Source organism: Notolepis coatsorum (assembly GCF_963971535.1).
Source record: "Notolepis coatsorum genome assembly, chromosome: 6".
Classification (NCBI taxonomy): Eukaryota; Metazoa; Chordata; class Actinopteri; order Aulopiformes; family Paralepididae; genus Notolepis; species Notolepis coatsorum.
In genome coordinates, this window is record NC_140170.1 from 34,323,829 (window position 1) to 34,344,001 (window position 20,173).

At 45.4% G+C, this 20,173-nt stretch overlaps 1 protein-coding gene across 2 annotated transcripts in view; it reads right to left on the reverse strand.

Annotated features, from left to right (window-relative positions):
* The window catches only part of peak1 (pseudopodium-enriched atypical kinase 1), a 327,914-nt gene that overhangs the window by 128,520 nt on the left and 179,221 nt on the right, over window positions 1-20,173 (reverse strand). Inside the window, exon 4 of one of the 2 annotated variants that reach the window (XM_084316260.1) lies at window positions 8,829-8,893. The gene's annotated coding sequence lies outside the window, so the exon portion shown is untranslated. Of the gene's footprint in view, window positions 1-8,828; window positions 8,897-20,173 lie in introns of both variants that reach the window. The other variant, XM_084316259.1, reaches the window with a different exon arrangement.

Here is a 20,173-nt window from a genome sequence, read left to right on the forward strand (position 1 = left end):
AATGCAGTAAAGCGCTGTTTGGCTGCGTTTCCTGGGATTACACAGAATCGCTCTGGAACTATGCTCGTATAAAACGGAAATGTATGGATGAAAAAAGTATCTGTTTTTTGCATGTTTACCGGAAAAACTGACTGACAATCGATTGTGTTGTGTATTTAATATAGGTTTAGCACGGCAAACACCGGCATTTATCCCCATTGAACAAAGCGCTGGCACTCACGGCCCACAGCGCCCCCTCTGCTGAACGGCACTGGATGTGTTAAGAGCATGGCACTGACACACTGCCAGGGTTAGCGGTTCGATTGCCACTAGGGCCACCAACACTGAAAAAAGTATGCAGTCATCTGTTACAATGTAGGGGCCAAAGCTGTTCCCCCTAGAGACAGAATATCAACAGGATGTGCATTCAAGAGAAAAATAAAACACAAGTCAATTTGATGTTCAATTGTCTGGGTTGTTTGGGATAAAAATTTATCATTCAGATGCATGGATTAATCAATAAAGTAAAGTAATGATGAATAAATTACTTAAAGAATCAGTAGCAGCAGCTCTAGTAGTGATGTATACCATTACTGGTATCAGATATCAGGCCAATGGGAGACTCAAAAAGGATGTCAATACCGAGAATTTCCCCAATATCACCAATTGATACAGAGAACCATGTCTGCATTTCTTGGCACATACAACACATATCAGATCTCTCTAATGGTGAACAATTGATTACTTCTTAATCATTTTTATCCAATGACCTGGAAATAATGGTCTAATTATATACTGTTCAGTAAGTAATGATGAATTGGATCTGTGCTCAATATTGGCTGATCAAGAAAGACTGTTATGGGGGCGGCCAGCATTTGAAGGAGAGAGATGTTTTCTTCTGTCTGTCAGAGTGGACAGACAGAGAGAGAGGGAGAGAGAGAGAGATAGAGATAGGGGGAGAGAGAGAGAGAGGGAGAGAGAGAGAGAGATAGAGAGGGGGAGATAGAGAGATAGTGGGAAAGAGAGAAAGAGAGTGATAGGGATAATGGAGAGAGAGATAGTGGGAGAGAAGGCGATAGGGATAGGGGAGAGAGATAGGGGAGATAGAGAGAGAGAGAGATAAATAGAGAGATAGAGATAGTTCATCGCCTGCATCACTGTAGCACCTATATGTTCTACTTCTAACCCAGTGGTTCTCAACCTTTTTCATGTCTAGGACTTCCAAATCATCAAGTCAGCAGACCTCCATTTGTTAAGATTATGTGATCTTTTGTTGTTAGATATGAATAAGCAGGGAGAGTGAATCATACTGGTATGATCAGAATGGTCATTTATACATTCTCTCATTGGACTAGTCAATGCAATAATGTAAATTAAACTATTTCCTATTCTGCTGGGGACCCCCTGGTACCCTCCTCAATGACCCATGGGAGAACCACAGCTCCAAAGATAATCGTTTTTTGTGCATAGATCACTAGATGTATCAACTTGTAATATGTGTTTGCATCTCCTGGATGACAGTGTGACCTGGGCAATAGCAACCATGATACAGTACATTTGCAGGATTATTTACATCACACAGTTGGCTCAGATTTTAAGGTAGTACAGAGAAAGCCCCCCCCCCCCCAAGTGGAAGAATGTGAGCAGGGAACTCTGGTGATAAGTTCTGCACCAATAACAATCTGTGTAGTCAAAGTCATTCCTCCAAGTGGAGTTAACTGTTGGGTGGAGGAGACCATTAAGGAAAGGCATGACCTCTTCTGCACAAACACAAGCCTGTCTTTTCAGACCACTATAGGCTGTGTCAACCACATACAGGTCTCATCTTTAGTAAACCCTTTATGAATAAAATAATCCATCCTAAAAACGAAATTCCCATCATTCTTACTGTTGAATTACAGGCTTTGGGATTTTAAGAAAAAAGCTAAAATCCAGACTGTAATCTGTAGTGTAATAAAAAGTCACACTTTGTGGAACTGAATTCAGGGTCGACTCCTGCGGACTCCTGCTGTGTTCGTTTGAGCTTTGCGTCCCCAAATAAGCTTTATTATACTAGTGCTAATGGTTCTGTACTAGAACCAAACTATTCCCTATATCTGTAAAAAATGTAATCCACCCAGGGCAACGTTATAGTTGGTCAAAGGAGAAGCTTCAGAACAGTGCCGCTCAGTGACATCACAGACATGAGTCTTTGTCTCTCGGGTTTCCCGCTTCAGGCGAGGTTTGTTCATGAACCAAATACATCATGTCATGGAGACCAAACTATCCAAGGTCACGTGTCGCCTTCCTTTTCAGGGTGGATTTTTCTTCTCCTCTTCTCCACTGACACCCCGAACTGTCGAGGGCCCACGACGTCTTCCACACAAAAACCTCAAAGAAAACATGGGTCAGAGGAAAGAAAAACACAACTCGGGGTCTACTGAAGTTCGGTGTGAAAACAGCGGATGGCCGAGCTGTGCTTTTCAGTTTTCTCCCTCTGCGTGCCCCGGTCAAACGATAGCCCATGGTTTTCTCATCGGATTTAATGACTTAAATGCTTGCCGCAAGAGTGAGGGCAGAAAAAAACGCACTGGCTCATGCCCGTTTTGACGTGCTTCTAGATGTGGGAGGGCGGGTGATGCCAGGTCTGACTGAAAACAGTCACTCTGCAGACACGGACGCACACTAGTTACATGGCATGATTTCCTGTGTACATGTGTGTGTATAGCTAAGGACCTCTGTTCACTAAGTTCATTCTCTAATTATGCCAGCGAACTGTGGCAAAACAATGGCTTCTTGTACAGGAGCAGAACCAGCTTCCCAGTGATTAGCCGAAAGATGGTCATTGAAGCAGTTTTTTCTTGGATTATGGAGATGGGATTTTTAGACATGCTGCTTCTGTTCTTGCCTTTGGATTATGTATATCGCTCAGCCCTCAGATTTATCATCGGTGTTCGTTAATGTACTCACCATAGGGAGGTGTAGTCTGACGTCACTGGTTGTTCAACCCGTATAGGGATTTATCATTGGGAAAATGGATTATCGGCTATTGTAACAATTCTGCCGCATGGAATTTGAAAAACGTTCCACTTTTGCACAAAATGAGTTCCCTTCTATCACTAACATTATTTTTTAAGCTTTTTTTATTGAAATAAAATTGGGCGATTTTTTTTAATGATTAATTGCGAATATTTTCATGTTGAGCTATAGATTGTGGATGAATAAGCACAGAAAGGTACACCATGCCAATGTTAATGCTTTATTTGTTTTAAACGAGACGATTTAGAAATGGGCAATGGGGAAATGCATTGGGTTGGACAGAGGGTGGAACACGAAAAACGGCAATGGCGTAACCACTACACCTCCCCATTGTATCCGGTACAGTAAGGTCGGGTGGTCGTCTCTGGCAGAGAGATGTGACTCACTGGCATCTGTTTCTATATAAAGCCATTGTTGGAGATCTTCCCCCTTATATCACATACTTGGACTGGACCTCTGGACCTCATCATATTCTCTCCACTCCGGAAATCCGCTTTTAGCTTCTGCGCCCTCAACACGTCTTCTCAGAATTGAACTGCGTAGGTTTCAGTAACCAAAAGCCACTGTGACATCGCCATTATTAGAATGTTCAATTCTTATGATTCTTACCTTAACCTTGATTCCCAAACCCCTTACCCTGAAATAACACCTTGTAGAATCGATAACAAACTTTAATGTTCTCACTTAAAAATGATCTGATTTAAAAGTGAGGACTTCTCTTTTTCTAGAACAATCGGTCCTCACAACGATATAAATACAATTGAGTGCGTGCGCACGCACACACACACACACACATGCGCCCGCGCACGCGCGACCGCGCAAACACACACGCAAACACACACACACACACGCAAACACACACACACACAATATCAACGCAATTACGCAATCAACTGGGATGAAAGGAATTATTTTTGGCTTGGTGATTATAACATCACATAACATCACACATTAACAGTCACAGACAGAAACATCCATGCCTATGTTTGAATCGTTTATCCACATGAATATAATATTCAAAAATAGAACCTAAACAATGACACCATCTGAACAATTTCTTCCAACACACACGCACGCACGCACACACACACACACACACACGTTTTATCTTAAACGTTTAAGATAAAAATGTATTAAAAGTTTAAAAATCATTGAGCCGATAATTTCCTACCATGCCCCTGCCTGCCAAACTCCAACCGGAGAAAATGTTATTAAATTAAAAGAATTCCCTCAACAAATGGATGGCCTACCAAAGCAAAGGACAACAGTGTGAATGTACTAATGCCATCCTACGCCGCTGTGCTTCCCTGCTGAAGAACACACCGAGGAGCTTTTGAAACAGAGAGCCGGCGTAAAGCATCTCACATAAAAGCACGTTCCTCCTTTTCCTCTCATCCTCCTCCGCCACCTCCTCCTCCACCTCCTCCTCCCCCTCATCCTTCCCCTACCACCCACCGTATAATGGTTTGTGCTGCTGACAAAAAACCCTCAGCTCAGAACTAGACAAAATCTGCATATGGCTCGCTGATAACAAACATCACTACACATGGGCAAAACAGAGTCCATTCTCTTCGGTTCAAATAACAAACTCAGCAAGACCGACGGTTTCTCAGTTACAGTGGGTGACAATATTGTCACAAGGAAAGAAGATATTACCTACCTGGATTCCATCCTAGAGGCAAATCTTTCCTGTGACAAAATGGCATCCAATGTAATAAAAAAAGTCAACCAACGAACTCGATTCTTGTACCGGATCTCCTCTCTGGTAAACAAGAATACCCTGAAGACTCTGGCAGGAGCACTCATTCAAGGGTACTACGACTATGCTTGCACCTCATGGTACCAAAGCACCTCAAAGGCGCTAAAAACAAAATTACAAACATCTCAAAACAAACTGGTCAGACTACTGCCTGACCTTACTCCTAGAACCCACCTCACCCCTGCCCACTTTGACAACATAGGATGGCTTAGAGTAGACGACAGAGTACAGCAACTTGCAATGGGCCTGGTCTACAAGATACACTACACGACCAAGATACCCATGTACATGTCAAAATACTTCCCAAAGGTCAGTGAATACCACGATCACAACACCAGAGGGAGCTCCACAAATCATGTTAAACCCAGATTCGGCTCAAACAAGGGACTAAACACGTTTCGCAATTATGCCACATCAATGTGGAACGCCCTACCCAAAGCTGTAAAGGAATGTGAATCACTACCCACTTTCAAAAACACTCAAAAAACACCTACGGGAGACTGCAATTCGAAACTGGCCCCTGTAAATGTCCTAACACAACCCCCTCCAATGTACAGTAAATTACCAAGTATGGTCTTGTCAATATTCCAATGTACAGTTTTCTTTGTACAGTGGTACAGTGCCCCCCACCCACCACTCCTACCCAACCTCCCCCCCCCCCCCACTCCTATTCAACCCCCCCCCCACCCAACCACCTCCAACGTACAGTCCCCCCACCCCCCCCCCCCACCCAACCACCTCCAACGTACAGTCCCCCCACCCCCCCCCCACCTACCCAACCTCCTCCAATGTACAGTTTCTACGTCAAATGTATATACTTTTTTTTCTGGACTCTTTTCGTATCACAAACAGTACTGTATTTGCAAATCTGGTATGTCATAAATGTATAGATGTAGCAGTACTGTCTATCTGTATGTCATGTATGTCATATATGTTACAATGAATTGAAAATGGGGGACCCTGATGTAAACAAGACGAAAGTCTTTCTCTGGTCTGCATCCCCTTAACAATTGTATGTATTGAGCTGTACTGTACTGTACCCATTCTGCAATCTGTTAATACAGTTTTCATTCATTCATTCATTCATTCATTCATTCACACGTGTGTGAGCCTGGAAGGTCCTATACTAGAACCATGATTCACACGCTTCGGAGAGTGTAGCCAGCAGCCCTGGTTTCTCACTTACAAAAAAAAGTATTGCGATATTTCCAAAAAAAAATTTATCATGGCATTTCCATCATTTACAATGATGGTTGTGACCAAAGACGGATGAAAATACCATTATATTACCATTGGTATCAAGGTTTGAATTGGATTATACTCTGATATTATTTAAGTACATAGGTGGTACCATGACGATACGTAACCTTTACCATGACAGTACCATGGTAAGTCATTTATACAATGGCTGGCCTGGTACCATGCGGGTAACACTGAAATTACCATCAAACTACCGTGATGCTTTTTAGTAAGGGGCAGGAGAGAGTAGCCAGCAGCCGTGTCTCTCTCTCAACCCTTCCTGCTCTGCCTGTCCTTCCTCGCCAGGCTGCTGAGACACGCACGCACGCACGCACGCACGTTCTTAGGAGTTTCATGTGTAGATGGAAAATATGGCATTTGAAAATCTGAAAACAGAACCCACAGTATTGTGAAAATGGCGTTGCATTGGTTTTGCATTGGTTTTACAGAATGGGGGGTTGTCCCAACACTGAGACAATTTTTAATATGTGCACAAGACGGCGGCTCGCGTGTAAACCTTCTCTTTTCTACCAAAGGTGGAACTAAAATATGTTTCTGACAACTTTTTTAACAACAAGATTGCTATGCTATTGCTGGATCTTGAGTCAAATTTGATCTGCAATGTCTAGTCTGAAAGTTATATCTGAATGTTGTTCTACGATACAGGCTTGCACACCACTGCTAGAGGTAAGATAAAAGCAGCTCGCTCGTTACAGGCACAGAAACAGCCTATTGAAAACAGAACAGGTATAGAGGAAACAGGGAGGTATAGAGGCTGCTAGAATGCATAATCTGAGACAGGTTTAGGGGACCTCAAATACCTATTATTAACTTGTTGAAAAGGACATATGTCCCCTTTAACAACATAAACAAACCATTTACAGACACAAAATACAGCAAACACAATTAAAAACTCATATTCATCTGTTGTCAAGTGTTAGTCCTTGTATCAAAGCATGTCTCCATTCTTATTTCCTGTTTTTGGATGTGGGGCTAAACATTACTCAACCTGTACTGTAGAGTTCTAGAATGATCATTGAAAGCTATAAAGTTATAGAATTCCGAGATCGATTTCGGAGGAAACGTCTGGAAAACAACTCCCACATCAAAGGGTTATAAGACCCTCTGTGCCTCTGGAACCACATGGAACCCCTGCTGGCCTGGGATCAGATCCCCACCAGCACTTTCTCCCCTGTGTCTCCCTCTCAGCCTTCCTACCGTCTCAATGAAGAACATTCTATCCTGTGTCTCTCCCACTCTGTCTCCCTCTCAGCCTTCCTACTGTCTCAATAAAGAACCGTCTCTCCTGTGTCTCCTCTACTCTGTCTCCCTCTCAGCCTTCCTACTGTCTCAATAAAGAACCTTCTCTCCTGTGTCTCCTCTACTCTGTCTCCCTCTCAGCCTTCCTACTGTCTCAATAAAGAACCTTCTCTCCTGTGTCTCCCCTACTCTGTCTCCCTCTCAGCCTTCCTACTGTCTCAATAAAGAACCTTCTCTCCTGTGTCTCTCCCACTATGTCTCCCTCTCAGCCTTCCTACTGTCTCAATAAAGAACCTTCTCTCCTGTGTCTCCCCTACTCTGTCTCCCTCTCAGCCTTCCTACTGTCTCAATAAAGAACCGTCTCTCCTGTGTCTCCCCTACTCTGTCTCCCTCTCAGCCTTCCTACTGTCTCAATAAAGAACCTTCTCTCCTGTGTCTCCCCTACTCTGTCTCCCTCTCAGCCTTCCTACTGTCTCAATAAAGAACCTTCTCTCCTGTGTCTCCCCTACTCTGTCTCCCTCTCAGCCTTCCTACTGTCTCAATAAAGAACCTTCTCTCCTGTGTCTCTCCCACTATGTCTCCCTCTCAGCCTTCCTACTGTCTCAATAAAGAACCTTCTCTCCTGTGTCTCCCCTACTCTGTCTCCCTCTCAGCCTTCCTACTGTCTCAATAAAGAACCTTCTCTCCTGTGTCTCTCCCACTATGTCTCCCTCTCAGCCTTCCTACTGTCTCAATAAAGAACCTTCTCTCCTGTGTCTCTCCCACTATGTCTCCTCTCAGCCTTCCTACCGTCTCAATAAAGAACCTTCTCTCCTGTGTCTCCCCTACTCTGTCTCCCTCTCAGCCTTCCTACTGTCTCAATAAAGAACCTTCTCTCCTGTGTCTCCCCTACTCTGTCTCCCTCTCAGCCTTCCTACTGTCTCAATAAAGAACCTTCTCTCCTGTGTCTCTCCCACTATGTCTCCCTCTCAGCCTTCCTACTGTCTCAATAAAGAACCTTCTCTCCTGTGTCTCCCCTACTCTGTCTCCCTCTCAGCCTTCCTACTGTCTCAATAAGAACCTTCTCTCCTGTGTCTCTCCCACTATGTCTCCCTCTCAGCCTCCTACTGTCTCAATAAAGAACCTTCTCTCCTGTGTCTCTCCCACTATGTCTCCCTCTCAGCCTTCCTACCGTCTCAATAAAGAACCTTCTCTCCTGTGTCTCTCCCACTCTGTCTCCCTCTCAGCCTTCCTACTGTCTCAATAAAGAACCTTCTCTCATGTGTCTCTCCCTACTGTCTTGATGAAGACAAAATACACACCACTCTCTTCAATATTGATGAAAAAAAAAGACAGATGCTGCATGGTCATTACAGGGCAGCCGTCTAAACAACATTATCTGAACAACATAATGGACTCTACACTGCCATGAGAGAAACAACACACACACACTCACATACACTCGTGCACACACACACACACACACACACACACACACACACACACACACACACACACACACACACACACACACACACACACACACACACACACACTCACACAGACAGAGTGGTAGAGAGAGGAGCCAACTCACAGTGTGATGAATCAAGCGGTAGAAGCCATGGACTCCCAGCTGCTCCACTCTGCTACTGCAGGAGCCTGCTGTTAGAGAGAGAGAGAGAGAGAGAGAGAGAGAGAGAGAGAGAAGACTGAGAGAGAGAGAGAGAGAGACATACACATATTTGTTTATGATTTACTGTATGCTGACATTGAAGATGTGTGATTATTCATATTTGTTGTGGGATGTATTATTCACAGTGTCTAATTATTGCCTTCATTACATCATTGTACTATATTATGCCGTTCAATTCAATGCTATTGTTATCTATGTTTATTCTGAATTTTAAATTGAGAGAGAGAGTGAGAAAGAGAGAGAGAGAGAGAGAGAGAGAGAAGAGAGAGAGAGAGAGAGAGGAGAGGAGGAGTAGAGAGAGGGAGAGAGAGAGAGAGAGAGAGAGAGAGAGAGAGATGAGAGACGAGAGAGAGAGAAGAGAGAGAGAGAGAGAGAGAAGAGAGAGAGAGAGATAAAGAAAGAGAGAGAGAGAGAGAGAGAGAGAATCTTTGTTATCTTGCCCGAGGCTTATTGTGGCTCATTTTCAGATATCAGATTTAGTTCTACATTTAGGCAGCATGGGCACAGAGCGAGAGAGAGAGAGAGAGAGAGATCTAGAGGAGAGAGAGGAGAGAGAGAGAGGAGAGAGAGAGAGAGAGAGACAGGACATGGATAGCACTGCACGCACACAAAGGAAAGACAAGACACCTTCCATAGACCATGGTTAGTTTGGGAAAGAGGTGCTGGTCTAAATGTAATCTGTGACAGATTGCTGATTAACTGCTTTGTGCCAGTTGGAATGTAATCTGTGCCAGTCTAAATGTAATCTGTGCCAGTCTAAATGTAATCTGTGCCAGTCCAAATGTAATCTGTGACATATTGCTGATTAACTGCTTAAACAACACACTAGAGACAAACAACCATTTATCTTTGAACAGCCAAAGTACTACATTTAAATAAGACATTCACATTTGGGTATATGTGACCCAAATATACAGGAAGGTGTTCAACTTCTTTTCTTATGTAATGCTCAGGCTAGGATTCCTTTGTTCTCACCTTGAGGTAAGATGCGTGTGACTTGTTATTTTACTCAATCAAACAACATGTATGCTACAGTAATATTGTGTTTGGGCCCTGCACTACCATGACCTTGGATCATGTCACGCTATGAATGTGAGCCTAGCGTCCAGTTGTATCAGGGAAGCTAACGTTACTGTAGCTAGCTTCAGCCGATTGGGGTAGAGCTGAGACGCTCCTGTGTGTGTGTGTGTGTTGTGTGTGTGTGTGTGTGTGTGTGTGTGTGTGTGTGTGTGTGTGTGTGTGTGTGTAGTGTGTGGTGTGTGTGTGTGTGTGTGTGTGTGTGTGTGTGTGTGTGTGTGTATTAATTCCAACTAAGACCAGAGGCATGGGATGAAATCACAGTACATCGCCTACAAGGATACAATCCTAGACAAGTTAGACACTGTGTGTGTGTGTGTGTGTGTGTGTGTGTGTGTGTGTGTGTGTGTGTGTGTGTGTGTGTGTGTGTGTGTGTGTGTGTGTGTGTGTGTGTGTGTGTGTGCCGAAACGAGAGCAGGTATGCAGGTGTGGGTTTCACATTTGCCCACGTGTCATTAGGAGTAATTAGCAACATCTGGAGCAGGGTGCCTAATTAGCGAGTCGTCTCACCTGTGCCAACTTCTGAAGTCCTTCTTCTCCTACCGAGAAAATTCCTTCCTTAGCGTGCGAAATCCTTCTTCCCCTAGCAAATCCGCTCAGGAAAGCAACTCTCCAACATAGCGAGTCGCAATACTGCCGTGTGGTGTTACAGCTTTTCAGAACAGACTGCTTTACGGCTTGCTGTGAAGTCCTTCCCCTAGCATGCAAAGTCATCTTCCCCTAGCATGCAAAGTCCATCTTCCCCTAGCATGCAAAGTCCATCTTCCCCTAGCGTGCAAAGTCCTTCTTCCCCTAGCATGCAAAGTCCATCTTCCCTAGCATGCAAAGTCCATCTTCCCCTAGCATGCAAAGTCCTTCTTCCCCTAGCATGCAAAGTCCATCTTCCCCTAGCATGCAAAGTCCATCTTCCCCTAGCATGCAAAGTCCATCTTCCCCTAGCGTGCAAAGTCCTTCTTTCCCTTAGCATGCAAAGTCCTTCTTCCCCTAGCATGCAAAGTCCTTTCTTCCCCTAGCATGCAAAGTCCTTCTTCCCCTAGCGTGCAAAGTCCTTCTTCCCCTAGCATGCAAAGTCCTTCTTCCCCTAGCATGCAAAGTCCTTCTTCCCCTAGCATGCAAAGTCCTTCTTCCCCTAGCATGCAAAGTTCTTTCTTCCCCTAGCATGCAAAGTCCATCTTCCCCTAGCGTGCAAAGTCCTTCTTCCCCTAGCATGCAAAGTCCTTCTTCCCCTAGCATGCAAAGTCCTTCTTCCCCTAGCATGCAAAGTCCTTCTTCCCCTAGCATGCAAAGTCCATCTTCCCCTAGCATGCAAAGTCCTTCTTCCCCTAGCATGCAAAGTCCTTCTTCCCCTAGCATGCAAAGTCCATCTTCCCCTAGCATGCAAAGTCCATCTTCCCCTAGCATGCAAAGACCTTCTTCCCCTAGCATGCAAAGTCCTTCTTCCCCTAGCGTGCAAAGTCCTTCTTCCCCTAGCATGCAAAGTCCTTCTTCCCCTAGCATGCAAAGTCCTTCTTCCCCTAGCGTGCAAAGTCCTTCTTCCCCTAGCGTGCAAAGTCCTTCTTCCCCTAGACCCCTAGCATGCAAAGTCTTTTTTCCCCTAGTGTGTGAAGTCCTTCCCCTAGCATGCAAAGTCCATCTTCCCCTAGCGTGCAAAGTCATTATTCCCCTAGCGTGCAAAGTCATTCTTCCCCTAGCGTGCAAAGTCATTCTTCCCCTAGCATGTGAAGCCCTGGATGGAGAGAGGCTAACCTCAGGAGTCAGGATAGAGGCTAACCTGAGGAGTCAGGCTGGAGAGAGGCTAACCTGAGGATTCAGGCTGGAGAGAGGCTAACGTGAGGGGTCAGGCTGAACTGTCAGCAGGATAACCATCATGGGATAACAACAGTCACTACTTAAGGACCCAACCTCTTATCCAAATGTAGCTGTGATTGCGTATGCGCATACATTCACATGTGCATGCATTCACTCACACAAACACTTGACCTCAATGTCATTTTCAGCCTCATAGGGTGAAAACTGTGACCTCTAGAAGGTGGAGACACTTTTGTGGACCAACCAACAGAGCGAGCTATAGAGCTGCTGGTTGCAGCTAAAATAGAAATGGACACATTTTGGGGCTTTAACAACCAGAGTCCCTGAAATTGGGGAACCAAGACTGTGTCTGCTCAAGGACTTGACTGGATGGAAAGGTTCACTCTGGAAATGAATGCTAGAATATAGTAAAAATATATGATATGACGTGGTTTCACTTCAGTTTTAGTTTCTTACATGTTTCTTACAGTAAGTAATAGGGGTGTAACGGTACGCGAAAGCCACGGTTCGGTACGTACCTCGGTTTTGGGGTCACGGTTCAGTACGATTTCAGTACACAGGAAAACGATATTTATGATTATTATATATTTATAATTATTATTATTATATATAATTCTTTTTTATGAGTTAGTTCCACCTAGGCTTGCTGCGGTAGTCAGTCAGTGATAACGGTGTCATTCTGTGTTCAGGAATCCACTTGAGTAAATGAATTGCCTACTGCCCCCACCCCCCACCGTTGTATAGTTTCACTTTCACTTCTAGAGTAGATTTATCTTCACGTGACACAGAGAAAGACTAGAGAAGAGATGCCATGTTACACAACAATGAGAGGATTTATCAATATTTTGGATTTAAACACCGTAGCAGCTCGACTGGAGAGGAGCTCAAAGGACCAGTCCAGATCACCAAAAGTACGTTTGCGTGTTTTTTCCCCGGATCAGCTGGAAAGTAGCATGGAAGAAAGTTTGTGTGTGTGTGTGTCTTTCCATTGGTTAACATTATTAGGCGAACAACAAAACGATGAACATTTTCAGCCTATTGTATATGCTGTGTTACAAACATACCGTATCATTCATGGTTGGTTTTGTTTCAGTGACACCTGTAGTTAAGGGGAGGAGCGGAGGGGAGAAACAGCCGAGTGCAGAGTGTGCGTTCATTTGTTCATGCCTTTACAAGCTTCAACGTTTTATTCATCGTCTAAATGTGGCAATCCAAGCTTGATATGCAACGTTAAATGAATGACCTTCTGTGTTAAGACTGTTAGTAAGCCAGTGTAAAGTAAAGTAAAGATATTGAGCATACAGTACATTTGTAAAATGTGCAACCCTAGTTTCACCTAGTGTCGTATGAGACGTATTCGTCGTATGGCTGGATGTACCGAGCCGTGACATCCATACCGTGAAGTCGCGGGACGGATACACATACCGTTACACCAGGGGCGTTTTTAGGGTTAGAAAACATTGGGGGCTTCAGCCCGGGGGGGTGGAGGCGGGCTCCCCCTCCCCCCCCCCCCTTTTTTATTTATTTTTAAACACAGAAATACGAAATTTTAGAGTAATTAGAGATGAATACTGAAGAACTCGAATCATTAGAGGTTCTCAAAGTGAGGTCCATGTCCATGAGAGGGATCTGGGCAGTTCCCATAGAAAATTCAAAGTTAACAGGACCAAATCATCAGTTTCTTATTTATTTATTTAACCTTTATTTTGCCAGATACAACATTGATCTGGTCCAAGAGGCCCCAACAGGAGTACAAATATACATATATACACATATATATACATATATATATATAATATATATACATATACTGTACATACATACACACATATACACCAATAACAAAATAAAAACAGTTAAGAATCATACACATAAGCAAATAAACAAACAAACAAACATTATGCACAGCCTATGTACAAAAGAAATAAACAGTTAATCAGTTTTCTTCAATTGCATAAACACTCAAATCAAAAGTATTACACAATTATCAAAACCTTACACTCAAGGAGCAAAACGTAGGCCCAGATTTGCACCCCTATAAGCACAATGTCAGCCTCACACTTTTTGCAAAACAATACACACAGTGATTTGCAAAACACTAAACACACTTCCATTACATTAGACACAGAATGTCAAATTACCACACATATGAGCCAATTGGTTAAACACAGCCATCAGATGCACAAACACACCATTGCTTAATTGTAGATACACCAATCAGGTTTAAGCACTATAAAAATGCAGCAGGTGAGTTCACCTGTCTTCAACCAAAATGGAAAGAGAGTGAAGTACTGTAGACAGAGAACGTGAAAATATACAATACATTCACCCAACACTACATAAGACAACCAATGATGCAGACTGATGAAAATATAAATTTTCTCCCATTTTCCCAAATCAGTCAACATGTCAACATGGAGAATCACAACAAAAAATGATCTTGCCAGATCCATAGGCAAAGAGATAATGTCTAGTATTTTCTGTACTATATTTACATTTTTTCAAAATTGTTTTTGTTTTACTGTAATTTTAACCTGTACTGGATACAGTATTTTATGTTTGTCTGATATTTGCTGAGCTTACAGTGTTATGCACATAGTAGCATGAAAACTGGGACATGTTTTGTTGTGATTCTCCATGTTGAAATGTTGACTGATTTGGTTACAGTATATGGAGAGAACATTTATATTTTCATCAGTCTGCATCATTGATTTGGGTATATGGAGAGAAAATGTTTTTTTTAGCAGTCTGCATCATTGATTTGGATATATGTAGATAAATAAATTATATTTTCATCAGTCTACTCTACAGCATTGGTCTTGTGTAGTGTTTGGTGAATTTATTGTATATTTGCACATTCTCTGCATACTTCACGTACAGTACTCTAATCACTGAGAAGTAGAATTGCTAAATGTGTTTTAGGTTAAGCACAGCAGTGTGTGTAACTGGTTCAAACAGAATTGAGTCATATGAAACGTGTGTTTCATATGGTAACAAAATGTAGTTTTTATAAATTAGTGTATGGTTTTGACAAGTGTTTAATTTAGCAAAGGATCTGAGGTGTTCTGATAATTGTGTGTGTGGTTGTGCTAATTGTGTGTTTTGAAACACCGGGCCCCGTTTTCAAAATCATGCTTAAAGGATAACTCCACTATTTTGGGAAATTAGCTTATTTAACATCTTCCCTGGAGTTAGACAAGAAGATGCATACCTTTTTTGTCTCTGTGCGTGCATTTTAGCTTTGGGAATAGACGCTCCGTTAGCATAGCTTAGCTTCATCACTGGAAGTGAGGCAGGACAGTAGCCTTACAGTGCCTTACAGTGTATTGCAAGGTCTGACATTGACCAAACTTGATATGCATGACCTTGGTGGGCTCTAGGTCAACTCCTGAAAAGGGGGTCAATGTCAGACTTTGCAATCAAAAGTTAGGGGGCTAATAACCCTTGCCATAATTTCAGTGCGCCCCCTAACTTTTGATTGCAAGGTCTGACATTGACCCCCTTTTCAGGAGTTGACCTAGAGCCCACCAAGGTCATGCATATCAAGTTTGGTCAATGTCAGACCTTGCAATACACTGTAAGGCACTGTAAGGCTACTGTCCTGCCTCACTTCCAGTGATGAAGCTAAGCTATGCTAACGGAGCGTCTATTCCCAAAGCTAAAATGCACGCACAGAGACAAAAAAGGTATGCATCTTCTTGTCTAACTCCAGGGAAGATGTTAAATAAGCTAATTTCCAAAAAAAGTGGAGTTCCCCTTTAAGCAATCGAAAAAAAACTATTGTGTGTTTCATTATAATTATGTTTCAGTCTTCTCATAAAAAAAATATTCGATTTTTGGGTCTTTTCCTGCCTTTGGTCCGCTTTGCATTCACATCTCAAATGAACCGTAGCAGGGTTCACTTGCAAGAGTGAATGAGCTTTCACACCACCGAAATTAACCAGGGTTCGATTAAAGCTTATTATAGTTTATCACAGTATCATGAGCATGTCTTTGTCAGTGGACACTGGACATGGGTATGGATGGCTCCAGGTGCTGCTGTGTTAAAGTGCACATCTTCAAGTCCACAAATCGGTGAATGAAAGAATGATAGGATCAAATGAAAACTACTTACTAAAAATGGATTAAAAGTACTAAAAACCAACAAAAAATACCAAACACTAACAAACATTCAGCACAGACAATGGGGATGCTGACATAAAAAATAAATAAAAAAAAGTAAAAAAAAGAAAATGTAAACAATTTTTATTTTATTTTTTTTTAATGTCCGGGGCTAGGAGAAAAACATCCGGGGCTAAAGCCCCGGATGCCCAGGGCTAACGACGCCACTGCGTTACACCCCTAGTAAGTAAACATCAGCAAAGAGGTGACAGCTTGTACCTCGTCCTTGGACCTATTCACTGTGGGCTACTTTCACTCTTCAGTTCGAAGCCTCTGTAGGCCAATTTCGTTTGAAGCTTGTCATTCTCAGATCAAATGGGAGCTGATCATTTGCCCTCAGTGCTACTTGCTATGTTGATAATAATATAGAATTTGACCTCATTATACTGTTAGACTTGCTGTAAGTCGCTCTGATAAGATCGGCTACTAAATTACGAAAATGTGAAAATGTACATGGAAGGAAAGAGACTAAATTAGTGTAAGAAAAAATAAATAAAATGTCTAAGTAGAGAAGCACACACACTCATGCACAAACGCACACATGCACACACACACACACACACACACACACACACACACACACACACACACACACACACACACACACACACACACACACACACACACACACACACACACACACACACACACACACACACACACACACACACACACACACACACACACACACACACACACACACACACACACACACACAATTAAGTCTGTTAATCCCAGGTTGCTCCGCTTGGTCCTCCCTTCCATAGAGATAAGACATTAGAGATGACATGTAATGAATTGCCATTCTGGGATGGAACCATATGGAAGCCATCCTACCTGGGTACAGTTCTAAACCTGCAAGCATTGAATCCAATAGGGAAAGTAGCATGTATAGTGCTTTTACTTTGAACGGATGTGGGAGTGTCTTCAATGTTTTTTTTTTTTACCTACTTTTTTCTCCTCCTTTTTCTGTGATTTTTCTCCCATCCCAATTTTTTCCTCTTGTGCCAATTCTCCCTTCCCTGTCCTGATCGTTGCTTGCATGTGCCCCCCACTGGCCGGTTGTAGGGAGGATAGAAGCCTTGCATCACGTGTCCCCTCCGATACATGTGGAGGCAGCCAGTCACTTCTTTTCACCTGCCAGCGAGGACTCTCATTGGCGAGGTGTAACGTGTGGGAGGCTCACACTACCCCCCGCCATTTCCTGTCTCTGCTGTGCAGGCGCCCTGACCGACCTGTAGGAGTCGCTGTTTACAACGACCAGACTACCGCCCATCGACTCCCCTCCCGCTGACTCTGCCAATTGAGTCAGTATGACGGCCGGCCCAAGCCGGAGGCAACGCCGACAGCCGGATTCGAGACCGGTGTCTCTTGCGTTGGTGACGAGAGCAATGTCCGCTGTGCCACCCAGCCGCCCCTGAGTGTCTTCAATGTTAAGAACTAGCTGCTGTATAGAAACTTCAAGATCAGTCAGAATACACTGTTAGAATTAAACTCATGATTAACCTGTCACTATCTACCCCTCCTGTCACTATCTACCCCTCCTGTCACTATCTACCCCTCCTGTCACTATCTGCCCCTCCTGTCACTATCTACCCCTCCTGTCACTATCTACCCCTCCTGTCACTATCTACCCCTCCTGTCACTATCTGCCCCTCCTGTCACTATCTGCCCCTCCTGTCACTATCTACCCCTCCTGTCACTATCTGCCCCCCTCCTGTCACTATCTGCCCCTCCTGTCACTATCTGCCCCTCTCATCTCACTATCTACCCCTCCTGTCACTATCTGCCCCTCCTGTCACTATCTGCCCCCCTCCTGTCACTATCTACCCCTCCTGTCACTATCTACCCCTCCTGTCACTATCTGCCCCTCCTGTCACTATCTACCCCTCCTGTCACTATCTGCCCCTCCTGTCACTATCTGCCCCCCTCCTGTCACTATCTGCCCCTCCTGTCACTATCTGCCCCTCCTGTCACTATCTGCCCCCCTCCTGTCACTATCTGCCCCCCTCCTGTCTCTATCTGCCCCCCTCCTGTCACTATCTGCCCCCCTCCTGTCACTATCTGCCCCCCTCCTGTCACTATCTGCCCCCCTCCTGTCACTATCTGCCCCTCCTGTCACTATCTGCCCCCCTCCTGTCTCTATCTGCCCCCCTCCTGTCACTATCTGCCCCCCTCCTGTCACTATCTGCCCCCCTCCTGTCACTATCTGCCCCCCTCCTGTCACTATCTGCCCCCCTCCTGTCACTATCTGCCCCTCCTGTCACTATCTGCCCCTCCTGTCACTATCTGCCCCTCCTGTCACTATCTGCCCCCCTCCTGTCTCTATCTGCCCCCCTCCTGTCACTATCTGCCCCCCTCCTGTCACTATCTGCCCCCCTCCTGTCTCTATCTGCCCCCCTCCTGTCACTATCTGCCCCCCTCCTGTCACTATCTGCCCCTCCTGTCACTATCTGCCCCTCCTGTCACTATCTGCCCCCCTCCTGTCACTATCTGCCCCTCCTGTCACTATCTGCCCCCCTCCTGTCACTATCTGCCCCTCCTGTCACTATCTGCCCCTCCTGTCACTATCTGCCCCCCTCCTGTCACTATCTGCCCCCCTCCTGTCACTATCTGCCCCCCTCCTGTCACTATCTGCCCCCCTCCTGTCACTATCTGCCCCCCTCCTGTCACTATCTGCCCCCCTCCTGTCACTATCTGCCCCTCCTGTCACTATCTGCCCCTCCTGTCACTATCTGCCCCCCTCCTGTCACTATCTGCCCCCCTCCTGTCACTATCTGCCCCCCTCCTGTCACTATCTGCCCCCCTCCTGTCTCTATCTGCCCCCCTCCAGTCACTATCTGCCCCTCCTGTCACTATCTGCCCCTCCTGTCACTATCTGCCCCCCTCCTGTCACTATCTGCCCCCCTCCTGTCACTATCTGCCCCTCCTGTCACTATCTACCCCTCCTGTCACTATCTGCCCCTCCTGTCTCTATCTGCCCCCCTCCTGTCACTATCTGCCCCCTCCTGTCACTATCTGCCCCTCCTGTCACTATCTGCCCCTCCTGTCTCTATCTGCCCCTCCTGTCTCTATCTGCCCCCCTCCTGTCACTATCTGCCCCCTCCTGTCACTATCTGCCCCTCCTGTCACTATCTGCCCCCTCCTGTCACTATCTGCCCCTCCTGTCACTATCTGCCCCTCCTGTCTCTATCTGCCCCTCCTGTCTCTATCTGCCCCCCTCCTGTCACTATCTGCCCCCCTCCTGTCACTATCTGCCCCTCCTGTCTCTATCTCCCCCTCCTGTCTCTATCTGCCCCCCTCCTGTCACTATCTGCCCCCCTCCTGTCACTATCTGCCCCCCTCCTGTCACTATCTGCCCCCCTCCTGTCACTATCTGCCCCCTCCTGTCACTATCTGCCCCCCTCCTGTCACTATCTGCCCCCTCCTGTCACTATCTGCCCCTCCTGTCTCTATCTCCCCCTCCTGTCTCTATCTGCCCCCCTCCTGTCACTATCTGCCCCCCTCCTGTCACTATCTGCCCCCCTCCTGTCACTATCTGCCCCCCTCCTGTCACTATCTGCCCCCTCCTGTCACTATCTGCCCCTCCTGTCACTATCTGCCCCTCCTGTCTCTATCTACCCCCCTCCTGTCTCTATCTGCCCCTCCTGTCTCTATCTGCCCCCCTCCTGTCACTATCTGCCCCTCCTGTCACTATCTGCCCCCTCCTGTCACTATCTGCCCCTCCTGTCACTATCTGCCCCCCTCCTGTCACTATCTGCCCCCCTCCTGTCTCTATCTGCCCCTCCTGTCTCTATCTGCCCCCCTCCTGTCACTATCTGCCCCCCTCCTGTCACTATCTGCCCCTCCTGTCTCTATCTGCCCCCCTCCTGTCACTATCTGCCCCCCTCCTGTCACTATATGCCCCTCCTGTCACTATCTGCCCCCCCTCCTGTCACTATCTGCCCCCCTCCTGTCTCTATCTGCCCCCCTCCTGTCTCTATCTGCCCCTCCTGTCACTATCTGCCCCTCCTGTCACTATCTGCCCCTCCTGTCTCTATCTCCCCCTCCTGTCTCTATCTGCCCCTCCTGTCACTATCTGCCCCCCTCCTGTCACTATCTGCCCCCCTCCTGTCACTATCTGCCCCCCTCCTGTCACTATCTGCCCCTCCTGTCACTATCTGCCCCCCTCCTGTCACTATCTGCCCCCCTCCTGTCAC